Below are 19,341 nucleotides of genomic sequence, written 5' to 3'. Positions count from 1 at the left end.
GGCCCTTTTGCATTCTAACCCTTCTGATTTGCATTTCTAACTTACATGTCCTACATGGGAGTCTTTATACATATGACAAATACCATTTGTTGGCACCTTTTTGGGGCGCCAATCACTCAACAAGAACCTAGCGGCGGTGCTCTCTGGTCAGGCGCGAACGGTCCGCGGCACAGGGCCGGACGGTCCGCGACCTGGCGCTGGGCTAGGGTTCCCTGCCTGATGGCCGGACGTCCGCGCCCTAGGGCCGGACGGTTCGCGACCTGGTGACAGGATCGTCTTCCTTCTCCTTGCTAGAATCTAGATCTCGTCCCCTGGGGGGAAAAGATCTTAAGGTGCTTTGGGTCGACAGGTCACCCGGGGCGTCCCCAGACGACGTGGAACCGCCTAGGAATTAAGAGATTAATTCGAGGAAGAGGTCTTGGATGGACAACTAGATCTTGCCCCCGGGAGGGGTGAGATCCTAGGGTTATCTTAGGATCGGCAGGCCACCCAAGACGGATCTAGACGGCGTAGAGTCGAATAGGGATGGAGGGTGGATATGTGGAATACTACAACTAGAACTATGCTACATCTACTCCTAGGGCAGGAAAAGTAAATAAGGTAATTGGTTCGATTGGAATGTGTTCGGGGGTTCTCAATCAGCCGTACCCCTTTATATTTATAGGGGAGGAGGTCTGGACATTTTCTAAGAGATAGCCAACAAACTCCCACGTGATTAGATGGATAACCACGCACGAGATAAGGATAAACATCCGAGTTAATCTAATCTCGGGACACGTGGACCGTCCGGGCCCATGGGTCGGACCGTCCGCTCATTTTGGTGTCCAACATATGCCCCCATGCCTTTTGGTGGAGTTTGGCGAACCAAAAGCATCAGCGAAAACTTCGAAAACAATTGACCTCATGAGGTTTTGTTCTCGAAGTAAGGACTCAGCTCGATGCAAGTCATCGGCTCTTGCGATCAGATAATATAAATACTTGATGGGACTTTAATGTACAGAGGCCGTTTCGGATCGCATCCTCTTCGGCCATGTCTACCTAATCAACCTGTCAATAGGCAAAAACTTGTGGTGCCCCCCAGCCCAAATAAGCAAACAGATTGGGCCAGTAATATGATTTCATCGCCGTACCACCCCACACATGAGCAGGACAACACATCGGCGATGGATAGAACGGGACGCACCATGCTATCCCTGGAGGAGGATGACAAGGCGATCTTGGTTGTGCTACCATTTGGGTCCGTTTAGTCGGCTTTTGCTTTCGCACAGGTCGCCCTTTTGACTTCGTTTGTTTTATTGTCCGGTTGTGTGGAACGACCTTCTTCATATATTTGGCAAGCAACTGACCAAAAGTAGGGCCGACTCTACTGAGTCGTCCAGACGTCTTAGTAGTGTTTTGTTTCCTAACACTTGTGTTGGAACGTTGTGGTCCGATGGTCTGAGGTTGCTGCTTCTGACCATCTGCGGACCATCCGGCCATCATAGCCAGACTGTCTGCGCCTGTCTCGGACTGTTCGGCCTCAGTACCCGGATCGTCCGGCGTACGCAGGACAGCTGGACAGGTGACCGTGATCGGGTGTCCGATCGTGCTTGCCCCCCGGTGCCTCCGGTCTTTCTTTTGTCCGGAGCCTTTAGAGTAACCATTCTGCGTGACATATTTGGTGTGCGAGGATCAGCAATGACGATATTTTTATTTTTACTTTTATCGGCCGCACAAGGCCGAATTATGGCCTTTTTGCTCGTTGGCTCTAATGTGGTGACAGGAACAGGTGGCCTGTCAATTTTCACCTCTTTTTGAAACCTCAACCGACCTTCTTTTTATAGCCGATTGTATTTGTCGATGGAAGACAACACAATCATTGGTGTTGTGGAGAAAGGAGCCATGCCATTTGCAATAAACATGCCCTTTTAATTGTTCAACCGGAGGAATTACATGTGACAATTTAATATTACCATGTTTAAGCAACTCATCAAATATTTTATCACATTTAGTAATATTAAATGTGAACTTAACCTTTTCCTTTTGTGTCGAGTGCGGGTGAGGGCGAACAGAAGGTTTGGCCTTAGTGGGCCAAACAAGCTCAGGGACGTGTGACTTTTTTGGTTCTTGGGGCTTGGGTGGCCGGTTATATTTATGTCGGCCTTCCGCACTATGCGGATCACAGGTGACTTCTGGTGCTCCGGACGGTCCGACCTGCACAGTCGGACGGTCTGCGGGTGGGTCGGACGGTCCGGTACTATCCTCGGACTGTCCGGTCACGTCAGGCAACACCTGTGACCCTTGTGGTGGGCTCTGTGTAACTCCGGACTGTCCGGCGTAGGGTGTCGGATGGTCTGACGGAGGGCCGGACGGTTCGCGATTGTGTGCGGACGGTACGGTCGTGCTCAGGGTTGACTCACCATTTAGCGAAGATGGTGGTGACGGTTGTCCTGGATATGAGTCCATAGGCATACCAGAATATGGCTGGAGAAACCCATTTGTCGCCGATGTGTTTGGCGCAATTGTTTCAGCGCCTAATTTATGTGATAAAAAATTAGGCATGTGAGTTTTTCCTAATGCATGTGCCATCCTCTCTATATCCTCCGTGATACTTTTAATCCGATTATCAAAAGAAATTTTAATAGATGGAATATCATCGGCTGACCTGGCATCACCTATCGTGGGGAGCTGTTGCAGCACGGCTAACATATACTCGGCGTTTATCTCCCTCTCTTGGACGGTCTTCTGGTGGCAGTCTACCCTGAAGTGCGAGAGGTACCACTTATCCACCACCTTGAGCACCTGATCCTTTTGTCGATGGGCCTCCTCGTCTATTTTCTTCATGTCATCTTCTAATCTTTTATGCTCAGCGGCCGATAAATTAGTCAGCCTTGTGTTGCTGTTTGGAGAAGCACCGTTGAGATCTTTAGAATCGGCCATGTAAGCCTGATTTTGTAGATCTTCAACCTCGTCCCCGGCGGAGTCGCCAAAAAGTATGTTGGCACCTTTTTGGGCGCCAATCACTCAACAAGAACCAAGCGGCGGTGCTCTCTGGTCAGGCGCGGACGGTCCGCGGCACAGGGCCGGACGGTCCGCTCCCTAGGGCCGGACGGTCCGCGACCTGGTGACAGGGTCGTCTTCCTTCTCCTTGCTAGAATCTAGATCTCGTCCCCTGGGGGAAAAAGATCTTAAGGTGCTCTGGGTCGACAGGTCACCCGGGGCGTCCCCAGACGACGTGGAGCCGCCTAGGAATTAAGAGATCAATTCGAGGAAGAGGTCTTGGATGGACAACTAGATCTTGCCCCCCGGGAGGGGTGAGATCCTAGACCCAAGACGGATCTAGACGACGTATAGTTGAATAGGGATGGAGGGTGGATATGTGGAATACTACAACTAGAACTATGCTACATCTACTCCTAGGGCAGGAAAAGTAAATAAGGTAATTGGTTCGATTGGAATGTGTTCGGGGGTTCTCAATCGACTGTACCCCTTTATATTTATAGGGGAGGAGGTCTGGACCTTTTCTTAAGAGATAGCCAACAAACTCCCACGTGATTAGATGGATAACCACGCATGAGATAAGGATAAACATCCGAGTTAATCTAATCTCGGGACACGCGGACCGTCCGGGCCCATGGGCTGGACCGTCCGCTCATTTTGGTGTGCAACACCATTGGTCTTAGAAAATTGGCCAATGGCCTTGCATTGACGTGGGGCCAACGGCCGCTAGCACAACTGTCTCAATCATTCTTCTACTCCGAGACAGGATTTGCGCTCCAGTAGTAAACGTCGGTACGGCATGTGGATGAAATTAAAAGTGTTGAGAAGGAATCAATCTGATCATAGTTGCTAGGAAGCCTGAGACCTGAGAACAGACAACTCTGACTATGACCAACACCATCCTACCTAACTCTGACGACACGTCATTAGTGCATCTGATTGGTGTGTATAGATTAGTGCTGCAAGTTGGGCCGGGCCGGGCCGACCCGGCACGGGCCCATCGTGCTTCGGGCTTAAATAATTCGGGCCGTGCTAGCACGAATTTCTTTCGGGCCGGGCTAATCGTGCTCACCTCCTAAAATATAGGCCCAGCACGGCCCTAAAGCACGGCGGGCTTTCATCGGGCCGTGCTGGCCCAGGCCCGGCCCGCAATTAATCATCATATGACTATGTTACAATAAATTAGACAACAGAAACAACAGCACACAAAAATACAGAAACAAGTCATTTATTTACATCCTGGGAACGCAAGCATCCGACGGTCGTGGCTTCGTTTCCTAGGTGGTTGGTCACCGTATCGCCGTGCATCCTGGGATCTGGGCGCGGTCGCGGCTTCGCGCTTCGCTTCCTAGGATCCGGGCATCCGACGGTCGCGGCTGCGCTATCGAGGAAGAGGAGGACGAGGGAACTCAGGGAAGGAGCGGCGGCGGCTGGCTGTGTTCCTAGTCGCGGAACGGCGGAAGGACCGAGGAGTTGCTCAGCCGAGGACCGAGGAGCCGCTCAGCCGAGAAACCGAGAAGGAGGAGGAGGAGTGAAGGAGCGATGGCGGGCTTGGCGGCTTGCGGATGCGGATTGGCGGTGGGCGGTGGCGTTCCTGTAGTCGCGGTCGCGGAAGAGAAGTCGAGCGGTCGAGCCGCCGCCACAGGAACCGAGAAGGCAGGCGTCTAACCCTAAACAGAGACCGCCGCCTCAAATGAACGGCTGCGGCTGGAATATATCGCGCGACGCCGTTCTCTAACCCTAACTCGTGCCGGGCTGGCCCGAGCACGGCCCATGATGGCGTGCCGGGCTATTTGGGCCGTCGGGCCACCAGTCGAAGCACGGCCCAGCCCGTCTAACGTGCCGTGCTGGCCCGGTTTTTTCAATTTCGTGCTGGGCCGGGCTGCGTGCCATTTATTTCGTGCCGGGCTCGTGCTGGCCCAACAAGCACGGCCCAAACTTACAGGACTAGTATAGATGCTGTTGTATTGGTATGAGGCATTTGACAAGTCAAAGACAGACTAATTAGTACACGATCCTATAAACAAATTAATAGTATATCAATAATATATTGCAGTGCATGAAAACTTTATATACATAGTACTAAATAGACAATATTTATCCGATGTGATCAAATTGATCATCAAGTAGTGTCAGCCAATAATCAGTAGATGGAAGTGTACCTGCTATAGAAATAGAAAGGATGAAAAGGACACATCACCTGTTGCTTTTAAATTAGTTGCATATATACTTGCACGACCTACCCCTAAACACACCAAAATATAGGAATCACCCACTTGTCTGTAATCTGAATATATAATCGAAGGATATATGTTATATGTACGTATCATATATATTGTGTATTTAAGCATGACTGATCTGCTGTTTGGCAATTCTCAGATGCATTGCATTGCAAGCCTGTTGGGATGATAGATGACACAATGCAAATAAAGGCAGAATGATTTTGATCGATTCCTTGACACTTGTATCATACTAATAGTTGGCTTGTGTACTGTCACCAGCTGGATCACGCGCGAGACTAGCTAGCTAGCCTTTTTTCTATTTTTTCCCGCATCAAATGATCAGGCTAGCTTCTTCGCCAGCAACGACTGGCCGTCGGAGTATCGGGAGACATATGAAGATGAGCTGCGTCCATTTTTATTATTGGAGCAAGTTTAATAATAGAGTCAACATCTAGCTGCAAATATATTTGTAACCTGCTATTTAGTGTGTGTGTATATATATATATATATATGGTAGGTATAACGGGAGCCCCGGGCTTCCAATAGTTAAAGGAAGCCCAGGCCGACCACCCCTTCAAACTGGTTCAACCAGCGCGCCCAAACAGGCTGTCGGGTGCGCCACCTGTCCCACGTCTGTTAGCGCAAAAAAAGGAATGCATGCATGAGTCAAACATGATCCAATGCATGCGCATAAATTTAGGAAAGATATGTGCGGCAGTTTCTGTTTTTAAAATCCTTTATTTCCTCCATAAATTTAGGATCGCTGCAACAGCCATGCAGCTATACGCGTAAGGACCATTTTATGATATATACTGAGACTAAATATGCTACACTGTGTTAATAATTATGCAATTCGATATACTGCGTAAAAATCTGTTACCAGCTGCATGCACACGAATTTATGATAAAAATAATGTGCAATGAAAGGAAATGAATTACACGCATAGAAACAAAAAATCGTATTTAATGTTTTATTTCCTTCATAAATATAAGATCCCTCCAACAGCCATGCAGCTAAAACACATTAAATCTAGTTTATGATATATACTGATACAAATTATACTACATGGTGTAGGTATTTATGCAATTCGTTACACTGCGTAAAAAATCTGGCATGTTGTTCACTGGTGGACGCACCTTCGGGTTGGAGCGTAATAACCTTAAGTTTTGAGCATAAAATCCCTCAATTATAAGCGTATATACCGAGCCAATGTGAGAGGTTGATAGCTCTAGTAGGTTGTTATTACGATCCTATTTTTATGGCAGATCCGAAAAACATGGCAGTCGCATGCATGCGGTTATACAGATCCTAAAATTATGGCAAAATGCATGCATGAGTCAATCACGTTCCCTTGCATGCGCGTAAATTTAGGAAAGATATGTGTGGCGGTTTCTATTTTAAATGCTTTATTACCTCCATAAATTTAGGATCGCTGAAACAGACATGCAACTAAAACTCGTAATGACCATTTTATGCTATATACTGATACTAAATATGCTACACTGTGTAGATAATTATGCAATTCGGTATACTGCGTAAAAATCTGCTACAGGCTGCATGCACACGAATTTATGATGGAAAGAATATGCAATGAAATGAAATGAATTGCATGCATAGAAACAAAAAATCACATTTAATGTTTTATTTCCTTCATAAATATAGGATCCCTCCAACAGCCATGCAACTAAACGCATTAGAACTAGTTTATGATGTATACTGAAACAAATTATACTACACGGTGTAGGTATTTATGCAATTTCTTACACTGCGTAAAAAATCTGGCATGTTGTTCACTGGTGGACGCATCTCCGGGTGGAGCGTAAAAACCTTAAGTTTTGAGCATAAAATCCCTCAATTATAAGCGTAAATACCGAGTCAATTAGAGGTTGATAGCTTTAGTAGGTTGTTATTACGATCCTATTTTTATGACAGATCCGAAAAACATGGCAGCCGCATGCATACGGTTTCTATTTTTATACAGATTCAAAAATTATGGCAAAATCGTGGGAGTTTTCATTGCATGCGCGCAAATTAAGAATAGCATAAATCAAGGAATTGTCTTTCAAATGTGCATGCAGTAAACTGATATACGAACTCTGTGTTAAAGCATAAAAACATACAATTTTTAGCGTAAATAATACATGTGGTAGGCATAAAACACAATAAACGAAAAGAAAAATGCGCCGGATCAGAGGATGTCACGCGCGATCATCGCTGCGCGCATCTCGCCCCTTCCGTGACATCGCTCGCTCGAACATCGCGCCTCATGCGTCGCCGTCGCTACTCGCACGTCGACGGGCGTCGCTTGCTCGCCGGCCTTGGATGTGCCGCCTCCTCGGGGCTTCGGGGACGCCGCCGCTTGCCTGCACAAGGGCCTCGCTGCGGATCGAGGAACCTCCGCCACCGCGCGTCGAGGTAATGGAGTTGCGGCCACCGGCCTGGGAATCGCCGCCACCGCACAAGGGCGCCGCCGCCGCTCGCCCTCTGGATCGAGGGCCGCCACCGCCGGCCTGGAAACCGCCACCACCGCATAAGGGCGCTGCCGCCGCCGCTCGCCCTCTGGATCGGGGGCCGCCACCGTCGGCCTGGCAACCGTCGCTAATGAATCGAGATGGGGCGTAAAAACTGATCCCTAGCACTACGGATTTTCTTTTATAGACGTCTGGACCTGATCCGGCTCGACCGGATTGCACTGTCTGGCCTGGGCTTCCAATAACTAAAGGAAGCCCAGGACTGCTAATATACAATCTATATCTCTACTACTCTATATGTTCCTAATGTAGGCGTGCACAGCCCCGTGTTCTGCCGCGCGCGCCTCGCTCCGTCCCGCATCCCGCCCGCGGCCGCACCCCGCCCCGCATCCCGCCGCCCTCCCGCGCTCCTTCCATCCTCCGTCCTCATCCCGCCGCCCGCGTCCCTTCCATCCTCGCTCGCGCTCTACCAATCCACCCCCGTCCTCCCCGGCCGTGATCCCCGCCTCCAATCGATGTCTGCACCGGTCGTAACCCCCACGAGATGCCCGCCCCGCACATCCCCGTGATGCCCATGGACGAGAGGAGGGAGATGGATTCGGTGACGGACGCCCACCGCGTCGCGTGGCTCCAGCACGGCCTCCTCGGCCTCCTCGTGCTCCGCCAACTCCACCCCATCCGCCCAAGCATCTGCCTCCACCTCCACGGGGACGCTACCGTCCGTCATCCTATCATGGGTGGCGCGCGTGGCCACGGGGGACAGCTACTACTACCCGAGGCGGCCTCCGCACGCAGGTTCTTTGCGGGCGCCAGGGACCGGAGGCTCTTCTTCTATGACCACGCCATGGGGGAGGGGAGGGGTCCGACGCTACCGAGCGCCGCAGCCTGGCCGTTCTCAGGAGGAGGGCCACCAGCGGCTTCCCGCGAGCCCCCGCGGGTGCATCGCCATCTCACCCCCCACCCCACCGCTCCCTCAACCCGCATCCCGCTGGTTTGCTCGATCTCCGCCCAGATCTGCAATCCATGGAGTGGTCCTCGCCCCAGCCTCTCCAACCGCGTTCTCCATGGATTCCGCTTCCTCGGCAAAGATCGACGTAATCCATGGAGTCTCCCCACCTGCGCCCGACCCCTTCATGTGCGGTCTCTGCCACGAGCAGCCTGCTGCCAGATCTGGTGTACGGTTCGCCGCCGACGAGGAGGGCAGCCGTCTTAAAGAGCGTGGGATCCATCTATGCGCAGGACCACATCATCGCGGAGAGGAAGCGGCGGCAGAAGATCAACCAGCGCTTCATCGAGCTCTCCACCGTCATCCCCGGCCTCAAGAAGGTGTTGATCCAATCAATTAATCACTGAATCCCCCTGCGATTCTTCTACCGCATCTGTTGTTCTGTTCTGTTCCTGACGAAAAGAAAACTGCACCGCGCGTGCAACGCGCTGGGATCAGATGGACAAGGGTACAATCCTTTCTGACGCGACGAGATAAGTGAAGGAGCTCCAAGAAAAGCTCAAGGCGCTTGAAGACGGCGGCAGTGGCAGTAACGACCGGAGCATCGAATCCTGGGTGCTCGTCAAGAAGCCGTGCAGCGTAGTGCCCGGCGACGACGCTGGCTCCCCATCGTGGGATTCGTCGGGGGCGTCGCCTGCGACGAATCAGTTGCCGGAGATAGAAGCCCGGTTCTTGAACAAGAACGTGATGGTGAGAATCCATTGCGAGGATGGCAAGGGTGTGGTCGTGAGGGTGCTCGCCGAGTTGGAGGAGCTCCCCCTCAGCATCGTCCACGCCAATGTCATGTCATTCCAGGCTTGCACTTTGATCATAACCATCATGGCGAAGGCAAGTTTTTTTTCATTTTCCGCAATTATTCCAGCAGTAATATAATGCTGCATTTCTTGACGACATAGTGATGTTCCTTAATTTGGGGAATAATGTTGTGATGGTACTTAATTAATTTGGTGAGGTACAGTGTGATGCATGTAAGTGGGGAAGAATAATATAGTGAAAATACAAACTGCCAGTATCAAATTATGCATATAAGCATATTGACATTATATATAAATGTGGTGCCGTGCACAATGATAACTGATAAGATGTTTCTGTATATCCCAATTAATGCTTAAATAATAATTGACTGATTATGTTTAGCATTTAGGTAAATGTCGTTTATAACTTATTCATTTCACTATGTATATTACATGCATGTTATCATATCTGTGCCAACTTTGCAGCAAAAATAAAAGACAAACCATGTTTAACCTTTTTGTTTATGATGATATAAAGTCTATGTAGCCATCTCAAAATATTTGTATTTGTCTACTTCAGTTTCTCACCTAAAAACTAGATATTTTTATCCCTAAATTGTTAAAACCCCTGGAGGTGGTTTTGCTGACTATCGAACTGAATGTCTGAATTTCACATCGTTCATTCTACATCATGTCGATCATCTCAAACATCCAAAACGGTTGTTTTCATATTGAGTAATAAACAAATAATTTTTCTGCAAGATAAGCTCAATTTCAATAGTTAAAAAAAACACATTCATCCATTGCTATGTTGCAGCAAGAAAAACTGTAATAGTTTTTGACCTGGAGGTTGGGATATGCAAGAATGAGGGGCTGTGCAATCTGAAGAGCAGGGACTGGGACCTTTCCTTCAGGCTTCAGCACCCACGTGTTGCACATTATATTTTAGGGCCAGCTAATCGAGGGATAAGTATGTTCTGCTAATCAAGGGAAAAACTACTTTTGAATTTGATGGCTCCTATGTATTGAATTGATCACTTTTGAATCATATACTAATTCATATATTAGTACCTCTAATAAGCTTTGGTACAATAGGATTTGGTTCAGCTTCTCACTTTGTGTTTTAAATAAAAAGAAACAGGCAACAAATATAGTGAAGAGGCTCCTCCCGTCCCTGTCGCTTGGTGGATCACCCCCACGGAACCACCCTAGCCAAAGACAGGTATGTGCATGATGTTATTCTTGGTAGCCTATAATCATCTTTGCCTCAAAGTGCTTCTATAGGTAAATGAATGTAGTGCAAGTTTTTATTTCTATTTTCTGCTCCAACTGTTTTCTATGCTACTTCCTTAGTGTTAGTTCACCATGCATAAGTCATCTGCAGAAAGTGTGCTTCTTCCTAACCAACTGTATATGCTATTAATTGTCTTCTAATTTCAATAGTATAAAAGTGGTAGATCGTTAGGGAGGTACACAAGTGCAGCCACCACTGTGAGGTCCTTGATGTATCGGCGCCACAACGAGGACCTCGACGTATTGCCACCGTCGCTTTGGAGAAAGCAGAGGCAGATGGCAACATCGTGGCGCTGAAGAACTACCTCAAGACGTAGTACTACGATGAGGTCGGCATCTTCACACCATTGTAGAACTTCCACCTTTGTGCTTTTTTTCGTGGCATAATATTGATTACAACAAGTATATTTATGCACGTATATTTCTGCAAGTATATAGAGCCAAAGGTGACAAAAGCATGTAGAAATCAAATTTCAGTGTGTAGTTGTGTACTGCGATAGTTGCATCCAATTGTACTACTTTGTACATTGTCTGCATTTTGTTTTCTTATAAATCAGATTTGATTTACAGTGTGTAGTACGCCGTTTTTTATCATCAATAGGGAGTTGGTGAGGTTAGTCTTAGTCATGACTTGTAACAACTGAGATCAACAAATTTGCCTTTGGTTTCATCCAACCTAAGCCACCACACAAAACCTCAAGTGCCGTGGAGAGGACTCTCTGTGCACCACATTAGAGCATCATTCTATTCTTGCAGCTTCCTTCTTCTATCTGTGGTTGGATTCAGTAAGATTAATTATTTTACGGGGCATCTCACGCTGCTATTGTTTATAGCGATGGGTTTGGGGCGTGGTGTGTCGTGTGCAGCTACATCCTTACTCCTTACATTCCTGTTGTGATAACAATCTGCAAAAACAACCTGCTTGTGCGTAGCCAAAGGGTAACATGACCTGAAATTTTCATCATAGTTGATAGTGATAGCATTTGGTTTTCGTACTCTCTTTTGTTTGCGCTGCTAATGCAGAAAGCGCAGTTCCCCATCTGAATTAGTTTATGGCCTTTTTCACGGCAGGCCGACTCACCTTCAATCTTTTTTTCAGGTTCTGAATCTGGAAGTGATGGACAGAAGCAGACACTAGAAGATTGTGGGTTGCAGCGCTTACACGGGAGAGGGGCTTCTCGAGGGCTTCTTTTGGGCATCGCTTCTAGATGGAAGTTTTCGTTGTCGTCGCTGAAGCTTCGCTTTTGTCACCTTTGGCTCTATATACTTTCAATTTTGTTACTGCAAGTATATTTCTGAACTTTGCGAGTTCTTCATTATTAGGTGATGGGGCAGTGTGTAGCCCATTTGGATGTTGCCATGTTTAATGCCAATCAACGTCCCAGGAACCAACTACAGCAAAGGGCTCCAGGTACTGTTTTTTTCTTTCTTTCTCGTTACTTTGCAATACCTGAAAACATCAGAAGGAAAGGAAAAAAAGAAGAAGAAGTCCAGCTGGACGACTGAGCCCCATCTAACAGCAGCAGTGCTGGTCTTTCAGGCAAGGAAGAAGCTCGTGGCAATGCTGCGGTAGATGATCGCTGACCGGAGGTCCTCTGGCTGCACCCGAGACGACATGCTGGACGCGCTGCTCAGCGGCAACGAGGGTACCAGGGCGAAGCTCAGCGACGACCAAATCATCGACCTTCTCATCACCCTCATATACTCTGGGTACGAGACTGTGTCGACCACCTCGATGATGGCGGTGAAGTACCTGTCCGGCAACTCTCTAATCGCTCTGCCCCTCCCGATGCTTTGCTGGCCTTCGCGGGTCACTGTCCACAGTAGTAGCTGCAAATGCTTAGGATTCGCTTTGCTAGCCGCAGAACGCGCGATTCCGATCACCAGATCGCAAATTCTGTTGATAAATCGCCTTATCGCTGTGGAAATTAGAACCTATCCTTGCCATCTGCTGTTGCCACACTCAGCTGAATATGTCTCATTTTCACAGAGAATAAAAATTCCAAACCAAGCTAGATGCATAGACTGCATAAACACTATAAACTGTGTAAATTGTGTAAACTGTGTCCAAATCTGATAAAATGTATAAATTAAGGCAGTTGAACAGATTTGAGGATGGCAGTTGAACAGATTTGAGGATGGCATTGACTTGAACAGTGTTCCTGTATCGGCTTAGTCTTGATTTCATTTTATTTATAGCTATCCAATCACTCTATATGTTTTTAGATTTTAGAGTTATCCTATATGTTTTTTTATAGTTAATGATCATAGAGTGTTTACTAAAATAATGTATGGGGATTTCATAAGTGTTATCTGCTTTCACGTTACAATTGCTGATTTTTTTCCCATATCTTGTTTTGCTTTGAATTGCTAATTCAATAAACCACGTGCTTTGCTGTCAGTTCTGTTGAGGAAATAGGATTTCATTTGAGCAGATACATGATGTCAAGCTAAACATCGAAGCACGTGGTTTATTTTCTGGAGGGCGGCGTCAAACCAGGCGTTGGGCGTGCTCGGCCGCGACGCCTTCTGGCTCTGTTTTCTGGAGAAGAAGCAGCAAACACGTGGAGGACTAGCTAGCACTACGGGAAGATGCCGCCCTTCCTGGAGCAACCATTCAGCTAACGCAAGTGAAGAACTTCATGCTCCTGTGGCTCGGCCATCGCCGGCGCTGCCAAGCCAGCTGCTGGCTTAACTAGGATCAATCAGTGGGCAGGTTTAATATTTGAAATATCGCTCGGATGTGCAGAGTAAACAGCAGCAGATCGTGGGCTCGAAACATCTGGTCAGTGACAGTTTGCTTGAGAGACTAATTAATTGTCTTCTGTTTGGCTCTATTCAGGTTGGTCTTGTAACGTCTCTCTTTAAGTAACAGCTCGTTGTCAAGCTAAACATCGAAGCAACCAGGTCATCCCCTTGGACCCTCGCTCGCTCTTCTCGCGTTAAGCTTAATCCTCAGCTGCCTCTGCCTCTGGCCTAGCTTGAGTTGTAATTAACCAATTCATTAGATTAATGAATTTGCTTTACTTTGTTTGCTTGATGTTTAGCTTTACTCCCCTCCTCAATCAGGTTGTCCAGGTGTATCATTCATGTTACTTAGTGGACCTCTGACAGAACATAATACCCTCCCCTTACCTTAGTTCTTTTTTTTTCTACCATCAACATGTCATGACTCTGTCAGTTCTGTTTCTCTTAAGCATGCATTGGAAACAAACTCTGTCAGTTCTGTTTCTCTGTCAGTTCTGTATCATTGGAAACAAACTCTGTTTAAGGTAGTGGAGCATGGTGTATCATGCATGCATACCTCTGTCAGTTCTGTTTCTCTTAAGCATAAGTCTGTTTTCCTGGAAACCAAACCAGTGTTTAACAGCTTGAATCTGCATGCCATGACAATGCAGAGGTATCGCCTGAGGGTTGTTATATACTCCTATATATAATGCCATGACATGCAGTTTCCAGCCGTGTGCCTCAGGTTGTCCGAGCTGCTCTCTTCGCTCCGTCTCGAGTTTCTCGCCGACGTCGACGACGGCAACGCCGACTCATCCGCATGCTTCACTGGCCTCGGCGGTGCCAGCGCGGGCTGCGCCCGGCGCAGACGCAGGCGCAGGTGCGGCGACGCCGTTCCAGCAACAACTTGGTTTCCGTCGCTGCCCAAACTTCAGCAGAGGCGATCTAAGAAGAAGCAAGCGTACCGGCTCATGTTCTGACGGTCGTGTTCACGTGGTGTAAGATCTGCATTGTGGAATCCTTCGTCCGGACAAGAGGTGATAGGCACTGCTTCTCCTGCGACTTTTGATGACAGAATATATTATGATTCACACACGCTCTTATGCCTTTTGCTGTACTTTCTTTTAGATTGAATTTGACATACTTGAGCTACTTGGCTGCAGAGATTGGATCCTCCCATCCAGACAACCTGATAGAACGACAGTGTATAAGAACAGGGCTCTTAGGACGCCTTTTGTCAAGGTCAGTCCTTTTGCATCAAGGATCTTTCTGTTACCACGGAACAGTAGTTACTAATGTCCATAACTGTGCAGTTGGGTCATAACTCTACCCTGAGAATTGAGATAGATGATCATGTGGTGCAAGATAACAAATGGTAATGCTGCTGTTTGGATTACTGTGTACCACTGCTTGTTTATTTCAATGCACAAGATATCAACCATTTGAACCCTACTTTCGACAGTTTTAAAAACAATGGCCAGAATTTTCAGATTCAGCTCCAGTTGAAAAAATAATGTGGTGCACGCTATATTAAGGGCACCATGCTTACCATGGTACTGTTGGGTATCATATATTAATCACTGTGTCTGATCACTTCACAGGTAAGCGTCTCCGTGGATGGAGCCTGAAGTATATTCAAATTCAAGGCATGCCACAAAGCATCTCGCGTGTGGGATGCTCCGGCGTGTGGAAAGTAGAAAAGCCAAATAAATGGATACATGTACAGCAGGCGTGAGTTCTTAAATACTCAGATTCCTTGTCCATAGGCAAAAGCATAGTTCATACGAATCAGAGTGCACGATGCACGCAACTTGACGTCTTTATCGTTGTTTTCAACATGATGAACATGCGAATTTCGTGGTATTAATTGGGACCGTTTGATTTCTCATGGATCCATAGTTCTATTCTACAAGCATTTGAGATAAAGGGATCATGCAAACTGAAAAATGGGAGATGACATTACTGTACAACTTAGTATAATTCATAAACGAGATGTTTGGCTGGCATAACTCCGGTGTTGACTCTGGATTTTTTGAGAGCCGTAGTATATTTTTGTTTTTGTTTTGGAATACCTCATATACTGCTTCGGTAATCTTGGTATTCAATCTTGAAATACCTCATATATTCTGGAGAAATGGTTTCGGTTCGTCGTGCGTACGTTTGGGTTGTTTCTCCCTCGCTTCTTCCTGGCGGCGGAAGATAGAGAAGGGCGAGTGGCCGCGCGGAACATCGACGACCGAGAGACCCCCTCGTCAGCAACTCCATCTGCTATTCTCCCTGGCGGTGTTCCTGGCAGCAAGATACCTGATGCTTTTGCCTTCATTCTTCTCACTAGGTGAGTGCCCATGCGTTGCAACGGGGACTTATGTATTATATGTCTCCGTTGCAACGCACGGGCATATACCTAGTATATATATATATATATATATATATATATATATATATATATATATATATATATATATATATATATATATATATATATATATATATATATATATATATATATATATATAGTTATAGTATTAGGAGCCCTGGGCTTCCATTAATGCAGGGAGCCCCTGCCAGTTTAGTTGTGCCGGGCGCGGGTCGACGTGGCAGGTGGTCCGAGTACCGCGCACATGCACCGATTGAAGGTGGGGCGTACGTGCGCACCCCCTATTACCATTTATGCATCCGTTTCATTCAAATTACGTATGCATAAACAAGTAACTGACACGGTGTGTGCGCATGCTCCGCGCGGGTATTCCGGCTTCGTGGTCACGACCCGCGATGTAGTTGGCCGCGTTTATACTTGCATATTATGACTCCAACCGTTTCATAAATTTACATGTCGATGCGGCTTGGTCGGGTGTGGTGTAGTATTTGGGATTTATGATTGTATACTTCGATGTTGACAACTACATATCATTTTGGGATTTATTATATTACGCACTTTGGCGTGGGTCTTGATTAATTATTTTTTTGTAAACTGTTTACGATACTTTGCACAGATATTTATGCTTCTTATGATCATGCAGTTACCAAACCTTCACCCGACTGTGCGCTGACTAGTGGACCCACAGTCCCTCGCCGCTCCCCCGCGGGCCGACCGAGCTAATAATTCAGCTCGGGTCCACCCACAACAGACAACAGACACAAACCCTAAAAAAATCAGTTCCTCCCCGTCGCCGTCATTCGCTCCTGCGATCGCCATCGACGACACCGCCCCCCACCTCTTCCACCGCCGTAATCTCCGCTGTTCATCGATTCACCGCCGTCGTCCTCCTTCCCTGGTTCGTTGCCCCTCTCATTCTTTCGAGTTCCCCCATTCTTTTACATATTTCACTCGCTAATGTCCATCAGTTTCGCCCCGCCCCTTCTACATCCCTTCAATTGATTCGAAATTAATTGAATCGCCTCAGTATATGTAGTATCCGATAATGCCTTCCAATTTTTTCAATTGCATATTTGTTACAATCTGTTCATTTTTATATAGGTACTGAGTGTTGTTTATGAACACAATTTATTTTTTTTACAATAGCAATCAATAGATTAGTGTTGTTTCTGATACTTATAATACACATATTTTTATTAATTATATTGCATAATGTATTTATGCACACTATGTACTGTTTTATTTAAATATGAGTTTTCACATATCTGTTGTTATGCATTCCTTCTTCTCAGTTACGTTGTCTACATATGTTGTTATGCACAATACACACACTATACATACCCCATCAGTTTCATAATGTTATTTTTTATTCCATTATTATGTATGGTATAGTATTATTTCCTGATGTTCTTTTTCATTTACTTAGTTTGTTCTACCCCATAAAATGAAGTCCGTTGATCGTCCTCCCGCTAATCCCAAACGCATAACAATTGAGTCAAGCCAAGAATTCTTTAGTGTTGAGATACCACGGCCGGCCTCTATTGGAGTTCCTCCAAACACAAAGCATTCTGATCAGTGTCCTGCACCTGTCGAGAAACCATCTGTTATTTATGAAGCCAATGAACAAACTGGATCTGGCAATGACGACGATGACTTCATGACACCTACAAAGAAGCGTAATGCTGCTGGAAGTCATATGAATATCTTACGGAAGACATGCACAAAGAGGCCGAAAGTATTAGAAACTCCACGGCAGGTTATATGTTATACTTATGAGTTCATATATATTAAATACTAATTAGTATTCAATAATTATGACCTGATACAACATATTATATATTATTTAGTAGTATACAGTAAGGATGAATCTAGTCGAATTTTCACGTTATGTTCCAAGTTCTGAATTGCATTTACAATTTCATATTTATTTTACAACACTTGGACACTTTTTTATTGTCTACAGATAATGCAGTTTAGTTTATTTAACTAGGTATTATGTTATTTTAGTTGCATCCCTTACATTATGAGTTATAATTTTATAGCTAATGCCACATTTATTTCATTGTTTTCATAACATTTAACATACATTATTTTCAGAAACTCAATGTTAGATGCAACCCTCAGGATGTGATTATAACTATTAAGATATTGAATGAGAGGCAACGACAAGCCGTTGCTAGAAAAGGATTTTCCAATATTCTTGACATGACACTTGATGCACTGGGTAGCCGTTCTCATCTTCGTTGGTTGATGGATAAGTTGGACCACAAGGATATGACTATTCGCCCTGGAGTTGGCAAGGAACTAAAAATTACGAAAGAAACTGTCCACCTTATACTAGGCCTTCCGAATGCTGGCGGTGGTAAGCCACTAGGAATCGATGAAGCAGTGGCGGGTAATAACTTGAGGGCTGAACTTGGATTGTCCAAGGATGAGTTTGTTGTTGCATCTCTTCAGGACCGATTGAGAAAAGGAAATGATGATGACCTCTCTATCAGATGCTTCTTTTTGATATTGTTCAATAGATTGTTGTTCCCCACTTCCAGCTGGGGCATATCCAACCATGAAGTGTTATTGACGGAAGAAATGGACCGTTTCCACGAAATAGACTGGTGCCACTTAATTTATAATGACCTATGTGAAGCTGCACAAAAGTGGCATACAAGAAGCACTTCTAATGTGTCCACCACGATTTATGGATGCTCAGTTGTCATACTAGTAAGTAAATAACATTGGACTGTTCATTTTTTACATATCGAATTGAATCTATTTTACTTGCTCAATTACCATCCATGATAGTATTAATTAGTTATTGTTTTTTTGTAGTTGTACTATTTGGACCACTTGCATGATGCTGCAGCCCCCCCCAATAAACGTGGCACACCCCGCATAAAATTCTTTGATAAAAACATTATCCAAGCTCTGACAAAAGCTGATAAGAGGAAGCCACGCCAAAGTGGTGAACCTTTTGGCCATTGTGAGGTATGTCATCTGTACATAAAATAAGAGGAATGCATTACCCTGCATAAATATGCAGTTGCTGTTTTTAGGTGTATGTTTATGCATGTAGTATCTCTATTAGTTGTCGTACCATTATGAATAAACTCGTAGTAGACACCATATACTTCATTTCTCAGTAGGTGACACACTTTATTTATGGTTATCTTTCATGTATTTAATTATATTACAAATGTTTTTTTCAGTTCCGAAGCTTTTCTGAAACTTGCTATTCTGCTGTCCCTAGTGTGCAGTTTCAATCAGAGGTCAGTTTATGTCAAAACATACATCCCATATGTGTCCATAAATTCCATATGTACATTAAAGATGTTTTATGTAATATTATATCCTTATGTTTCTAATAATTAATTATGATGCATTATCATTATTTACATCACAGCATAGGGACAGGACAAACATTTTTGATGTCCCTCGTCCCGATCCTTGTGGTCATCATACTATTCATATCCAGCTCCCTTTGATCAAGGATATGCTTTCAAGTAAGATAAAGCAGCTCCAACCACGTGACCGACC

At 45.8% G+C, this 19,341-nt stretch overlaps 2 long non-coding RNA genes across 2 annotated transcripts; both read left to right on the top strand.

Annotated features, from left to right (window-relative positions):
• Positions 1–3,889: 3,889 nt before the first annotated feature.
• Positions 3,890–15,222, top strand: LOC103641913 (uncharacterized). The gene is made up of 4 exons (XR_560563.2): positions 3,890–3,901; positions 7,861–7,862; positions 14,799–14,808; positions 15,035–15,222. It is a non-coding gene; the product is annotated as an uncharacterized lncRNA (long non-coding RNA).
• LOC103641912 (uncharacterized) lies at positions 14,453–14,802 on the top strand. The gene is made up of 3 exons (XR_560562.2): positions 14,453–14,470; positions 14,597–14,675; positions 14,747–14,802. It is a non-coding gene; the product is annotated as an uncharacterized lncRNA (long non-coding RNA).
• Positions 15,223–19,341: the final 4,119 nt, after the last annotated feature.

Source organism: Zea mays, chromosome 10, assembly GCF_902167145.1.
Source record: "Zea mays cultivar B73 chromosome 10, Zm-B73-REFERENCE-NAM-5.0, whole genome shotgun sequence".
NCBI classification, from domain to species: Eukaryota; Viridiplantae; Streptophyta; class Magnoliopsida; order Poales; family Poaceae; genus Zea; species Zea mays.
Note: the sequence above shows the minus strand (reverse complement) of the source record. Positions and strands in the feature narration are given on the sequence as shown.